The sequence below is a fragment of the Pseudophryne corroboree genome, chromosome 11 (genome assembly GCF_028390025.1).
Source record: "Pseudophryne corroboree isolate aPseCor3 chromosome 11, aPseCor3.hap2, whole genome shotgun sequence".
Lineage (NCBI taxonomy): Eukaryota > Metazoa > Chordata > Amphibia > Anura > Myobatrachidae > Pseudophryne > Pseudophryne corroboree.
The window spans coordinates 146,025,475-146,039,302 of record NC_086454.1 but is presented as its reverse complement, the minus strand read 5'-3'; the positions used below and the strand labels follow the sequence as shown (position 1 = coordinate 146,039,302).

General features: G+C 48.2%; 1 protein-coding gene across 1 annotated transcript in view; it reads left to right on the top strand.

Annotated features, from left to right (window-relative positions):
• The first annotated feature begins 3,302 nt into the window (after positions 1-3,302).
• LOC134969161 (actin, alpha cardiac muscle 1) overlaps positions 3,303-13,828 on the top strand; it is a 29,345-nt gene continuing 18,819 nt past the window's right edge. The window contains exon 1 of the mRNA XM_063944924.1: positions 3,303-3,320. The gene's annotated coding sequence lies outside the window, so the exon portion shown is untranslated. The remainder of the gene's footprint in view (positions 3,321-13,828) is intronic.

Below are 13,828 nucleotides of genomic sequence, written 5' to 3'. Positions count from 1 at the left end.
TCACTATTGTGAGTTTTGGGTACGCTCCTGAAATTTAGTCTTCAACACTCTAAAGAAATTTATCTGGTTGAAAGATACCTTTATGGGTTTCCACTCACTTGTCTCTGTGTGAGTGGGGTACGCCCTTTTATTTCCTAAATTTGTGGAAATAACCAATTGGTGAAAAACTGTTCTACACATTTTTTCTTTACTTCTGTTTTTTATGAACATTGGGATCACTATATGATTCTACGAGAGGAGGAAGGAGAAATCAGAGAAACCATCAAGTTGTCATACGAAGGATATACCATCTTCTCAATAATAAAAGGGATGTATTCCACGTTATAAATATTTTATATGCGCCCTGTACATAGACAGATACCACCCCATATCTCGTATCAGATGAAAGCATTGGCCTAAATTAGCAGTAACGACCCAGACATGACAATCTGACCAAATTGGACTTGCTGAAAGCCACTGGCGATAGCAGATAGGTTGGCAGGTGCCGTCCAGAGACAGGCCAGAGCAACTCCTGATATTTTGAGGCCACAGGGTAATATAGAATAGGCCTCATTGAAGAGCTCACCTAGACATGTCTGCTTTGTCCGATGACAAAAGTAAAATGCGTATTCTTAGGGTAAGAGGCCGGGCTCGAGGGCAATGGGGCTTACTAGGCTCAGCCTTTTTTTTAAGCTATGCGCCTTGATTTTTTTTTTCAATATTGATAAATGACACAATAACATTCTGCCCAGTCTACAGGTTGGCCTCTATTTTTACCATGAATTTCCTATTTTATTGGCTATATACAGGGGTGGATAGCGATGGAAAACCATCCTGGGAAATTTCTGAAGCAGCCCCAAATGTGGGGTGGACTCTGTGGAGGGGGTAGGGTCTGATGGTATATAATGGGCATGTTTAAAAGTGTGATGGCTTATAAGGATGTGTTAAAAAAAGGAAGGCATGGTGTGCCAAGCTGAGACATTGCCCTGGGTGACAGAAGCATAGCTTCGCCCCTAGGTTTAAAGACACAGATTTTAAAATAATACTAAGGAGGAGGAGATGGTGCAGGTGTAAGCAAAGAAAAAGTACATGAGGGAAGAGGGCTCAGCTTGTGAGAGCTTATTATGTAAAGGAGATTGGTCGTCAAACAGAGATGAAACACAGAGTGATCCGTCCAGGATACCAGCATTCGGCATCCTGGCAGTTGGAATACCAACACCAGAATCCCTACACTGCTCTGAATGTCGACGCCAGGATCCCGACATGGATCGCAATGCTGGTGCCAGGATTCCGAACACCAGAATCCTGATCGACCTTTGCCAGGACTCCGGAATGGTAAGATGCCGGGGAGAGGGTTAGTCACCCCTGGGGAGAGTTAGGGTTAGGCTGCGGGGAAGGGACACTTAAGTTTAGGCAGCACCAGGGAGGGTTAGGGTTAGGCAGTGGGGAGGAAGTTTAGGGTTAGGAAGGGTAAGGGGGGAGGGTAAACATACTTACCAGACCTGTCGGGATTCTCTGCTTAAAGATGCCGGTGTTGGTCAGATGACCACTGCCATCCCATCCGCCATGATATCATATGTATCTCGACATAGAATGGTGAGTCATTGTTATGTTCTCAGGGCACTAAATTATTATTCATCACTAATAAATCCAGAGATTACGTAAGGCCTTTGCCTCCTCTGCATTGTGGTGAACATTGTAATTACCCTCCCCTCCATTTTACTTCCTTACTGTCACTCAATGTTACTCTGGCCCCCCTCGCCCTCCACATCATTTGAAATGCTAACAAAGATAAGTTCGCATCACTTGTCTCCTGCTATAAGTAGCTGGCATAAAGCTGATGTGAGAGGCTAAGAGTCCCTTCTCCTAACAATACAATGTTCCCTATAGCCCCACATACCCCTCCCCCCCCTCCTGTCTACCCCAAAACACCAGTCCTCAAAAACAATACAGAATCATAGTTATTATTATTATTAGCATTAACTATATAACTTCAGACTCTGGGGGTAATTCAGATCTGATCGCTGCTGTGAGTTTTTGCACAGCAGGCGATCAGATACTAATTGCGTATGCACCGCAATGCGCACGCGCATCAGACAACTACAATGGGCATCGCCGGTCAGCGATGGGATGGTGCGAAAAATCCGTTCACACAGGCGTTCGCAAGGCGATTGACAGGAAGAGGCTGTTAGGTGGTGGCAACTAAGCATTTACTGGGAGTGTCCGGAAAAACGCAGACGTGTCCAAGCGTTTTCAGGGAGGGTGTCTGATCAGCCCGTTCTCATCACACTGGAGGAGTAAGTCCTGGGTGCGCACAGACTGCACAAAGTGGATTTTTGCAGCTCAGCTACACATGCGATCGCACACTTGCATGGCGAATTTACACTCCCCCTGTAAGCGGCGACTATCTGATCACAGGACAGCAAAGTTAGCAGCCCAGCGATCAGATCTGAATTAGGCCCTATGTCCTATGCGCTCTGCATCTTCTTTACAGTCCTAAAGACTGTTCCCTTACAGCTCCTCTAGATTGACATCTGCCATTGCCACAGTGTCACAACACTGAAAGTACTGGGAGGAGCTGGGTGCATCTCAAAGTGGTCCATGATTGGTCAGGCTATACTACAATAGGGAGGGTTGGTGCCCACTCAAACCCTGCACCCTATGCTGCAGTCTGATATGCCTAATGGTTGATCAGTTACTGATGGTCCTATCTTCCATCATCCTCCTTCCCACTAGCACCGGCCACACCCTCTCCTCCATCACCCTGCTGAGCTTCTAAAGTTTGTTACCTTTAAAACCTGCACTGTTTTAGAGGGTCTATTTTTTTAAGCCTTGGATGGAGACAAAGTGGCCGGAGAGTACCAGCCAATCAGATCCAAACTGCCATGTCATAGGCTGGGTTTGAAAAATGACAGAAGGTCATTGACTGGTACTTTATCTCTGGCCACTTTATCTCCCCCTGAGGCTTGGTAGATAGACCCCTTAGGGTAGGGGTGGGCAAAATATGGCCCGCGGGCCGGATGCGGCCCGCAAACCGATCCTGCCCGGCCCACTGCCTCCCACCAGCGAGCAATGACAAGTGGCCCGACCGGCTGAGCTGCTTGTCATTGCTCTGCACTGCAGTACCTCCAAGCTGCCAGCGGCGCCTCTCTCCCCTGCTGCTGCGTTGTAGCAGCCTCCTCCAGAGTCCCCAGTGACAACGGCTGTGTTCAGCCGAGAAGGGGGCGTGGCTACGTGCCGATGAGGTAGCGGGGCTACACGGGACCTCAGGGGGCCGAGCTACACGGGACAAGAGCCAGACTGCTACAGATCCATCCTTCCTGCCACTGCCAGCCAGATCAGTAAGTTAATGGGAAAAGTGAAAGAAAGTGTGTGTGTGTGTGTGTGTGTGTGTGTGTGTGTGTGTGTGTGTGTGTGTGTGTGTGTGTATTTGTGTGTGCGGGCAGTGGCGTCAGACTGTTTTTAGGTTTGGGGGAGAGATCTTTAGCTCTCGCTGTACCAACCCCTCCCGTGTTCTGTCACTATGTCACCCCCCCCCCCCCGTGTTCTGTCACTGCGTCACCCCCCCGTGTTCTGTCACTGTCACCCCCACCGTGTTCTGTCACCCCCCTCCCCGTGTTCTTTCACTGTGTCACACCCCCCGTGTTCTGTCACCGTGTCACACATCCGTGTTCTGTCACTGTCACCCCCGCCCACCGTGTTCTGTCACTGTGTCACACCCCCCGTGTTCTGTCACTGTCACCCCCCTCCCCGTGTTCTGTCACCGTGTCACCCCCACCATGTTCTGTCACTGTCACCCCCCCCGTGTTCTTTCACTGTGTCACCCCCCCGTGTTCTGTCACCGTGTCACACATCCGTGTTCTGTCACTGTCGTCACCCCCCCTCCCCGTGTTCTGTCACCGTGTCACACCCCCCAGGTTCTGTCACCGTGTCACACCCACCGTGTTCTGTCACTGTGTCACACACCCCGTGTTCTGTCACTGTCACCCCCCCCTCCCCGTGTTCTGTCACCGTGTCACCCCCACCGTGTTCTGTCACCGTGTCACACACCCGTGTTCTGTCACTGTCACCCCCCCTCCCCGTGTTCTGTCACCGTGTCACACCCCCACCGTGTTCTGTCACTGTGTCACGCCCCCTGTGTTTTGTCACCCCCACCGTGTTCTGTCACCGTGTCACCCCCACCGTGTTCTGTCACCGTGTCACACCTTTCACCAGGGGCCATAAGACACTGGATAATTTGCTTACTGCACAATAATTATCCTAAATAAAATGTTAATGTGTAAAAAGGCTCTCTACCTGCCGTAATGTGTGTAAAAGGGGCTCTACCTGGTGTAATGTGTGTAAGTGGCGCTGTGTGACGCAATTTGAATAATGGAGACTATTGTGCAGCCTAATATGAATCTGTATTATTTTTTGCCCACACCCCTTCCACATGAAGCCACGTCCCTATATTTTTGGCAAGTGGGGCGAGCTGCTATTTTGTATGTGGCCCTCGGATACTGACAGGAAATGTCAAGTGGCCCCTCAGCTGAAATAATTGCCCACCCCTGCCTTAGGGGGACATGTACTAAGCAGTGATAAAAGTGGAGAAGTGAGCCAGTGGAGAAGTTGCCCATGGCAACCAATCAGCACTGACGTAACATAATTTGCATACTATAAACATATACAGGGCAGTTTTTCCACTTGCTCACTTCTCCACTTTTATCACTGCTTAGTACATGTCCCCCTTAGTGTCGAAGACCGAGTTTCAGTAGCACTGACTTAAGGGATAGTTATCAGTATCACTGGTCTTTACTACCCACTCATTTCCCCACCCCCATTAAAACAAAGATGGGGGTTTTAATAAGTATGTGGTCAATATAAGGTGTATACTGTCCTAGTGACCCGGGCACCACCAACTGTTATGCAACCTTGAAATCAGTATATAGTAAGAGGTATAGGCAGAGGCCACCAGTATCACCAGTACCACCCAGTGACCAGACACAGCTAACAGCTCTATCTGCAGCTCTGATAGAAGAGACACAAGTCTGTGCTGCTGTACAAAGGCCCTCATTCCGAGTTGATCGCACGTAGCAACTTTTTGCTGCTCGTGCGATCAACTTAACGCCGCCTATGGGGGACTGTATTTTTAAAAAAGTTTCTTGCAAAACAAGACCAGTGTCAGAGTTACTTACCATGTGCGACGGATCCAGCGACGAAGGTTCCCGGGATTGACGTCAGACATCCGCCCTCCAACCGCCTGGACACGCCTGCGGTCGGCTCTCCACGCCCGGAAAAGTGTGAGTATCCGCCCCGGAACGCCTCCCTGCTGTCAATCTTCTTGCGATCGCGCTAGCGATCACTTTCTTCTCTCTTCTGGCCTTTGCCCGGCGACGGCTGTCGCTGGGCAACAACGCGCGTGCGCACTGCGGGCACCGCACATGCGCAGTTCCGACCCGCTCGAACCGCAGCGAAGAAACGCTGCGTGCGAACAGGTCGGAATAACCCCCAAAGTGAAAATGAAAATGGTGCAAATAGCACAAATTGCATACTTTAAGATTTATCCTGAAAAGCACATACAGGACACTTCTACCAGCATGCAGAACATGTAACCAGTGGCACCGAGAGGAATGGGGGGGGGGGAAGAGTGGGTACAAATTACATGGGCCCGGGCTGCTGGAGGGGCGCCATCTTCCCGGTGATCTCTTTGGGAAGATGGAGCTGCATATGGGGGGTCATTCCGATCTGATCGCAAGCTATTTTTTGCAGCGCTGCGATCAGGTCAAAACTCGGGAAAACTGCACATGCGTATGCACCGCAATGCGCAGGCGCGTTGTACGGGTGCAAAGCGGATCGGTGCTGGGCGATGGATTTAACGAAGAATCCATACGCACAGCCGATTGCAAGAAGATTGACAGGAAGAAGGCGTTTATGGGTGTCAACTGACTGTTTTCAGGGAGTGGTTGGAAAAACACAGGCGTGTCCAAGCATTTGCAGGTCGGGTGTCTGACGTCAATTCCGGGACCGGACAGGCTGAAGTGATTGCAGTGGCTGAGTAAGTTCAGACCTACTCAGAAACTGCACAAACTGTTTTCATACCGCTCGGCTGCACAAGCGTTCGCACACTTGCAAAGCGAAAATACACTCCCCTACAGGCAGCGACTATCTGATCGCAGCGCTGCAAAAAATAGCTAGCGGGCCATCAATTCAGAATGACCCCCATAGAAAGCAAAGACTCTGGCACAGTCTTTGTTCTCTAGTGGACAGCATCAGCTTCGCAAATATCAATAGGAAGATGGCACTGGCCTGGGAGGAGGGACCCAATTCCTGTTCAAGTAAGGTAGGAAGCAGGTGCCCTCCCCCATCCCCTGTGTTAAAATTGCGCCACCCATGGAGCGTGCGGGGCCCGCAGTTATTTGGGTATATCATTTATTTATTTCTTACTAACAGGCAGGCATCAACACGCCCCTTTTTTAAACCACACCCCTTTTGCACAGCTGGTATGTATACCTAGTAGGTCCTTTGTAGGTGTTACTGCTGGAGCCGTAAAGTGTGACTCATGGGGCTCCACAAAGGCCCAATTGGAGGAGCTGCTGAGGCTGGAGATGTGCTCCAGCTCCCCCTCAGCCATTTTAATCACACTATATAATGAGCTTCTGTGCATGCACAGAAGCTCTGAATGCTGCCAGATCGGAGCTGAACTATGTGGGTGATTCAGAGAGGATCGTAGATGTGCTAAATTTAGCACATCTACGTTCAGGTTCTCAGACATGCGGGGGGACGCCCAGCACAGGGCTAGTCCGCCCCTCATGTAAGGCCCTGCCTCCCGGTCCGGGTGCGAAAGCATCGCACGGTGGCGATGCTTTTGCACCCGCCAAATAGCTCCCTACCTGTGCAGCCTAGCTGCACTTGCAGGCGGCCACCCGCTGTGTTCTGGGTCGCAGCGGCTGCGTGTGACATCACGCAGCCGCCGCGGCCCGCCACCGCAACTGTCCAGGCACGCCTGCATTGTCCAGACCACGCCCCACCAACGGCGCTCTAACGCCGTTGACACGCCCCCTCCCGCCCTGCGATCGCCTCTGCCTGTCAATCAGGCAGAGGTGATCGCACCAGTGAGATGCTTTCAAATCTCACTGGCTAAACATGCGCAGTGCGTCCGCCGCGTGAGCGCACTGTGTAAAGGGCTTCAGAGTGCGATCGCTGTTGTAGCAGTGATCGCCTCTGAATTAGGCCCTATGATTACTGTAGTTCCGATGGGAAGAGGCTGTGGCAAAACATGACCGGTTCACAAAATTTAAGGGCTGAGGTTTAGCAATATCATAATGCACATTACTTTAATAGCATAGGGATTGATTCAGATATGTACATAAATGCCGATATTTATGCAGCTGAGCGATTAGTGGCCGACTGCGCATGCGTCTCGGTCACGCTGTGCATGAGCCAAAGTTCATTAGGGATGCTACTTGCAATGAGGATTGATAGTCAGGGACCATTTGAAGCAGGTAATGGGGAGTGGCTGCAAAAACTCAGGTGTGTCTCAGCCTACAACTGTGATCTCATACGCAGAAAACATGGTGCCAGATTCTCAGTTCCCACTGCCATTTTGCGCAAATGCAGGGTTACTCAGATGACTAAATATCAAAGGATCTGCGCGGCCACTGCGTGTTTTCATGCAGGTTATTGAGATTTATGAAGCCTCCTGTGGGCGTCTCAATACATTTCCTGTCAACAGCAGCATTAACATATTTTCGCACATCTGCTGCATAAAAAGATCGCAGTTGTGATTGCATTAGTGACTACGGGTTCGATTCAGAGATGTATGCAGCAGCCCCATCCGTCTGGTCTTCACACGTCCTGGGAGGATGCGATCGCATAATGATTCACAGCCGCGGCCATCGCGGACGGCACCGCAGCGTTTACTGTGCGCGGTCCGGACAACGTAGGCGTGTCTGGTCCGTTTTTAGGGCGGCTGCGCGACAGAGAAATAAATGGCACCGGACCGCCTGCCAGCAGAGCCAGACTGCACTGGCAGGGGTCAACCTCAAATCAATGCATTACGTGGGCGGTACCAAACACATGGAAAAACTTAGAAAGAAAACAGCGCACAAATACTGCAATATTTTATATCATAAAAAAGTTTGCTTCATTTAATTCCATCACACACACATATTATATATATATATATATATATATATATATATATATATATATGAAAAAATGGTACCAAATTGCGCTTGGGATATATAAGCAGCACCTCTAGAAGAATCCTTCGTCAGCAAGAATTCAAAAATATTACATACACACCAAATCTGAGGGCGCTAATGACTTCTTAATCTATTACAGACAGTCACAATAATTTAAAAAATGTATTCATAAAACACAATGTTATCTCCATTTCATAGTGTCAACAACATTATCATCATACAGGATGGATTTTCAATCTGACATATATAGATTTCAATATACACCAATTAGGTTAGATAAAATACAAAACCCAATTTCAATATAAACCAATTAGGTTTAATCAGATGTAGAACCCGACGCGTTTCGTCCCTTAGGACTTCCTCAGGGGTATTAGATCTGAGTGAACAGAAAAAGTACAATGACTTAATACAATCACAATACATAATTCAATAAAACCATCCAGACCCATTGGTTAGATACAACATATTAAAAGTAAAAATCCATAATTTGGACTAAAGTATATATAATAACTAATTTAATAGTGCCAGTATATAGTGAAGATAGAGCAGGTGCCGTGGAAAAATTATTGTTTGATATACATACCAAAATATGTCGGAAGCTAATAACTCCAGACGAATTCCATATTTATAAAATCAAGATAAGCCTACACCATAGTTATTATATATACTTTAGTCCAAATTATGGATTTTTACTTTTAATATGTTGTATCTAACCAATGGGTCTGGATGGTTTTATTGAATTATGTATTGTGATTGTATTAAGTCATTGTACTTTTTCTGTTCACTCAGATCTAATACCCCTGAGGAAGTCCTAAGGGACGAAACGCGTCGGGTTCTACATCTGATTAAACCTAATTGGTTTATATTGAAATTGGGTTTTGTATTTTATCTAACCTAATTGGTGTATATTGAAATCTATATATGTCAGATTGAAAATCCATCCTGTATGATGATAATGTTGTTGACACTATGAAATGGAGATAACATTGTGTTTTATGAATACATTTTTTAAATTATTGTGACTGTCTGTAATAGATTAAGAAGTCATTAGCGCCCTCAGATTTGGTGTGTATATATATATATATATATATATATATATATATATACACACACACACATATACAAAAAAACAAAATAAATTTGAAAATACTTTTGCAACAGATAATAAAAGTTCACAGCACCACTAGCACAGCTAATTTATCAAATAAAGGGCCTAATTCAGACCTGATCGCAAAATCTCTCTCTATTGGGCAAAACCAGGGGTCTAGGGGGGTCATTCCGAGTTGATCGCACGTACCAACTTTTTGCTGTTCGTGCGATCAACTTGACACCACCGGTGTCATTCCGAGTTTATCGCACGCTGCAGATTTTCGCTGCGCAGCGATCAGGTAAAAAAATGGCAAAACTGCGCATGCGTATGCACCGCAATGCGCACGCACGTTGTACGGGTACAAACAGCATCATTGCTTTGCAATGCTTCTAGCAACGAATCCATTCGCACAGCCGAACGCAAGGAGATTGACAGGAAGAGGGCGTTTATGGGTGCCAACTAGAGATGAGCGCCTGAAATTTTTCGGGTTTTGGTTTTGGGTTCGGTTCCGCGGCCGTGTTTTGGGTTCGACCGCGTTTTGGCAAAACCTCACCGAATTTTTTTTGTCGGATTCGGGTGTGTTTTGGATTCGGGTGTTTTTTTAAAAAAACACTAAAAAACAGCTTAAATCATAGAATTTGGGGGTCATTTTGATCCCATATTATTATTAACCTCAAAAACCATAATTTCCACTCATTTTCAGTCTATTCTGAATACCTCACACCTCACAATATTATTTTTAGTCCTAAAATTTGCACCAAGGTCGCTGGATGACTAAGCTAAGCGACACTAGTGGCCGACACAAACACCTGGCCCATCTAGGAGTGGCACTGCAGTGTCACGCAGGATGTCCCTTCCAAAAAACCCTCCCCAATCAGCACATGACGCAAAGAAAAAAAGAGGCGCAATGAGGTAGCTGACTGTGTGAGTAAGATAAGCGACCCTAGTGGCCGACACAAACACCGGGCCCATTTAGGAGTGGCACTGCAGTGTCACGCAGGATGTCCCTTCCAAAAAACCCTCCCCAATCAGCACATGACGCAAAGAAAAAAAGAGGCGCAATGAGGTAGCTGACTGTGTGAGTAAGATTAGCGACCCTAGTGGCCGACACAAACACCGGGCCCATTTAGGAGTGGCACTGCAGTGTCACGCAGGATGTCTCTTCCAAAAAACCCTCCCCAATCAGCACATGACGCAAAGAAAAAAAGAGGCGCAATGAGGTAGCTGACTGTGTGAGTAAGATTAGCGACCCTAGTGGCCGACACAAACACCGGGCCCATTTAGGAGTGGCACTGCAGTGTCACGCAGGATGTCCCTTCCAAAAAACCCTCCCCAATCAGCACATGACGCAAAGAAAAAAAGAGGCGCAATGAGGTAGCTGACTGTGTGAGTAAGATTAGCGACCCTAGTGGCCGACACAAACACCGGGCCCATTTAGGAGTGGCACTGCAGTGTCACGCAGGATGTCCCTTCCAAAAAACCCTCCCCAATCAGCACATGACGCAAAGAAAAAAAGAGGCGCAATGAGGTAGCTGACTGTGTGAGTAAGATTAGCGACCCTAGTGGCCGACACAAACACCGGGCCCATTTAGGAGTGGCACTGCAGTGTCACGCAGGATGTCCCTTCCAAAAAACCCTCCCCAAACAGCACATGACGCAAAGAAAAATAAAAGAAAAAAGAGGTGCAAGATGGAATTGTCCTTGGGCCCTCCCACCCACCCTTATGTTGTATAAACAAAACAGGACATGCACACTTTAACCAACCCATCATTTCAGTGACAGGGTCTGCCACACGACTGTGACTGATATGATGGGTTGGTTTGGACCCCCCCCAAAAAAGAAGCAATTAATCTCTCCTTGCACAAACTGGCTCTACAGAGGCAAGATGTCCACCTCATCATCACCCTCCGATATATCACCGTGTACATCCCCCTCCTCACAGATTATCAATTCGTCCCCACTGGAATCCACCATCTCAGCTCCCTGTGTACTTTGTGGAGGCAATTGCTGCTGGTCAATGTCTCCGCGGAGGAATTGATTATAATTCATTTTAATGAACATCATCTTCTCCACATTTTCTGGATGTAACCTCGTACGCCGATTGCTGACAAGGTGAGCGGCGGCACTAAACACTCTTTCGGAGTACACACTTGTGGGAGGGCAACTTAGGTAGAATAAAGCCAGTTTGTGCAATGGCCTCCAAATTGCCTCTTTTTCCTGCCAGTATAAGTATGGACTGTGTGACGTGCCTACTTGGATGCGGTCACTCATATAATCCTCCACCATTCTTTCAATGGTGAGAGAATCATATGCAGTGACAGTAGACGACATGTCCGTAATCGTTGTCAGGTCCTTCAGTCCGGACCAGATGTCAGCATCAGCAGTCGCTCCAGACTGCCCTGCATCACCGCCAGCGGGTGGGCTCGGAATTCTGAGCCTTTTCCTCGCACCCCCAGTTGCGGGAGAATGTGAAGGAGGAGATGTTGACAGGTCGCGTTCCGCTTGACTTGACAATTTTCTCACCAGCAGGTCTTTCAACCCCAGCAGACTTGTGTCTGCCGGAAAGAGAGATCCAAGGTAGGCTTTAAATCTAGGATCGAGCACGGTGGCCAAAATGTAGTGCTCTGATTTCAACAGATTGACCACCCGTGAATCCTTGTTAAGCGAATTAAGGGCTCCATCCACAAGTCCCACATGCCTAGCGGAATCGCTCCGTGTTAGCTCCTCCTTCAATGTCTCCAGCTTCTTCTGCAAAAGCCTGATGAGGGGAATGACCTGACTCAGGCTGGCAGTGTCTGAACTGACTTCACGTGTGGCAAGTTCAAAGGGCATCAGAACCTTGCACAACGTTGAAATCATTCTCCACTGCGCTTGAGACAGGTGCATTCCACCTCCTATATCGTGCTCAATTGTATAGGCTTGAATGGCCTTTTGCTGCTCCTCCAACCTCTGAAGCATATAGAGGGTTGAATTCCACCTCGTTACCACTTCTTGCTTCAGATGATGGCAGGGCAGGTTCAGTAGTTTTTGGTGGTGCTCCAGTCTTCTGTACGTGGTGCCTGTACGCCGAAAGTGTCCCGCAATATTTCTGGCCACCGACAGCATCTCTTGCACGCCCCTGTCGTTTTTTAAATAATTCTGCACCACCAAATTCAAGGTATGTGCAAAACATGGGACGTGCTGGAATTTGCCCATATTTAATGCACACACAATATTGCTGGCGTTGTCCGATGCCACAAATCCACAGGAGAGTCCAATTGGGGTAAGCCATTCCGCGATGATCTTCCTCAGTTGCCGTAAGAGGTTTTCAGCTGTGTGCGTATTCTGGAAACCGGTGATACAAAGCGTAGCCTGCCTAGGAAAGAGTTGGCGTTTGCGAGATGCTGCTACTGGTGCCGCCGCTGCTGTTCTTGCGGCGGGAGTCCATACATCTACCCAGTGGGCTGTCACAGTCATATAGTCCTGACCCTGCCCTGCTCCACTTGTCCACATGTCCGTGGTTAAGTGGACATTGGGTACAACTGCATTTTTTAGGACACTGGTGAGTCTTTTTCTGACGTCCGTGTACATTCTCGGTATCGCCTGCCTAGAGAAGTGGAACCTAGATGGTATTTGGTAACGGGGGCACACTGCCTCAATAAATTGTCTAGTTCCCTGTGAACTAACGGCGGATACCGGACGCACGTCTAACACCAACATAGTTGTCAAGGCCTCAGTTATCCGCTTTGCAGCAGGATGACTGCTGTGATATTTCATCTTCCTCGCAAAGGACTGTTGAACAGTCAATTGCTTACTGGAAGTAGTACAAGTGGGCTTACGACTTCCCCTCTGGGATGACCATCGACTCCCAGCAGCAACAACAGCAGCGCCAGCAGCAGTAGGCGTTACACGCAAGGATGCATCGGAGGAATCCCAGGCAGGAGAGGACTCGTCAGAATTGCCAGTGACATTGCCTGCAGGACTATTGGCATTCCTGGGGAAGGAGGAAATTGACACTGAGGGAGTTGGTGGGGTGGTTTGCGTGAGCTTGGTTACAAGAGGAAGGGATTTACTGGTCAGTGGACTGCTTCCGCTGTCACCCAAAGTTTTTGAACTTGTCACTGACTTATTATGAATGCGCTGCAGGTGACGTATAAGGGAGGATGTTCCGAGGTGGTTAACGTCCTTACCCCTACTTATTACAGCTTGACAAAGGGAACACACGGCTTGACACCTGTTGTCCGCATTTCTGTTGAAATAGTTCCACACCGAAGAGCTGATTTTTTTGGTATTTTCACCAGGCATGTCAACGGCCATATTCCTCCCACGGACAACAGGTGTCTCCCCGGGTGCCTGACTTAAACAAACCACCTCACCATCAGAATCCTCCTGGTCAATTTCCTCCCCAGCGCCAGCAACACCCATATCCTCCTCATCCTGGTGTACTTCAACACTGACATCTTCAATCTGACTATCAGGAACTGGACTGCGGGTGCTCCTTCCAGCACTTGCAGGGGGCGTGCAAATGGTGGAAGGCGCATGCTCTTCACGTCCAGTGTTGGGAAGGTCAGGCATCGCAACCGACACAATTAGACTC